Below are 1,686 nucleotides of genomic sequence, written 5' to 3'. Positions count from 1 at the left end.
TTTTAATTGTGCTGATTTTTTTCAGTGCTTGATTTAGTCAATGGCTTCCTCATTTACAATTTTGAAAAACTGAAATCTTCACCATTCTGATTTTTAAAAATAGTACACAGCTACCACTATAATTATGTTTTTTCAATGTGAATTATTTTAAATAAATAGTGATCACTAACGGCAAAACGCACTTTATTTTGGATTTTTGAGCTGGTCAAGTGAAATAGGTCTGAAATATATGATTGAGAGATAAGATTAAAACACTCTCTCTTCTGCCAATAGTTTCCATTGATTCTGTTGTCAATTCCACACCTAACTGCAGCATTTTCCCAGGATCTTGCTCTTGGGTTGCTGTTCCCTGTGAAGTGAGCCCTGCCAGGATGTGCTTGGCAACAGAATGATTAACACGCTGCATAGACTTCCAAAGCAGAATATCCATTCACAGAGGTTGTGCTTGGATGTTTTGTACTACATGCACAATTTATCTTGGGTAAAAGTTAGGAATTCATGTGCTAGGTACTGTGCCCTTTCCTGGTGGAAGAATGTACGTTTAGACAGTTGCACCACTTCCCAGCCTATTACAATAGTCATTTTGTGGTTGAGTAAAACAAACAATATCCTACTTAAAACTCAAGGTGTAAAAACATGCTATTTTTCATATAAAAAGTTCCTTTTTTGTTGGGAGTTGAGAATTCTTAACATGTCGCTGGAAAAAATGTCTCTCTTTGCTTTATGTGCCTTTTAATTTTGGAAGGACAGCAGAGGGGGTCATAGGATGCTGTGGACCTACCCCTCTCCAACAGAGTCAAAGGCCTGTAGAAAAGGCTGCCTTGGTGTGCCAGTGGAAAGATCTACTGGTGGTGATCAGAGGATAGCAGAGCCCAAAACGGAATGAAGCAGGGGAGACCTTGGTTTGAAGCTGCCTTCACCTGACACTCACCCAGAAAGGGCACAAATATAAAATAGCCTTGGAACTGACCTAACTTATTTTCTGTCCCCTTAGATTAGTGAATGGAAGGCTATTTTTTAAAAGCCCAAATGGCATTGGTTTTCTGTTTCCTGGCTACTCCCCCTCCCCAAGAAAATTTTTTTACCCTGGCCAATGTGAGCCAGCGGGACTTAGGAAATGGCAGTTTTTCTGCCATGGAATTGCCTTCCCACCCCAGTCTTAGGATGAAGCTAAGAATGTAGTTTGTTTCACAGCAAAATGAACACTTAAAAAAAAAATACATCCATAAGACATTATAGGACTACAGTGATAAATACTACCCTCAAGGGCTTGCCAATCTACCCTGGTAACGTCTCTCTTTTTCCGTTTGTTGCCTCCAAAGATCTGTCTCCACCATTTGTTTTACAAGGTACAGCAAGCAAGAGGTGAAAACGGCAAGTGTATAAGGAGCACATATATCCTTTTGACCTCCCAGTGATTCTCATATTGAGAGTGCTCATCAGCATGAAACTTGAAACCCCTTTGCCTAAATTTACAGAGATGTTATGTTTAGAAACTCCTTATCGTGCTGCCTGTATTGGCTATCACAGCCAGTGTGGTGTAGCGGCTAAGTGTTGGACTATGACCTGGGAGACCAGGGTCTGAATCCCCACACAGCCATGAAGCTCACTGGGTGACCTTGGGCTAGTTACTGCCTCTCAGCTTCAGAGGAAGGCAATGGTAAACCCCCTCTGAATATCCATAGT

This window comes from Rhineura floridana, chromosome 3 (assembly GCF_030035675.1).
Source record: "Rhineura floridana isolate rRhiFlo1 chromosome 3, rRhiFlo1.hap2, whole genome shotgun sequence".
Classification (NCBI taxonomy): domain Eukaryota; kingdom Metazoa; phylum Chordata; class Lepidosauria; order Squamata; family Rhineuridae; genus Rhineura; species Rhineura floridana.
Note: the sequence above shows the minus strand (reverse complement) of the source record.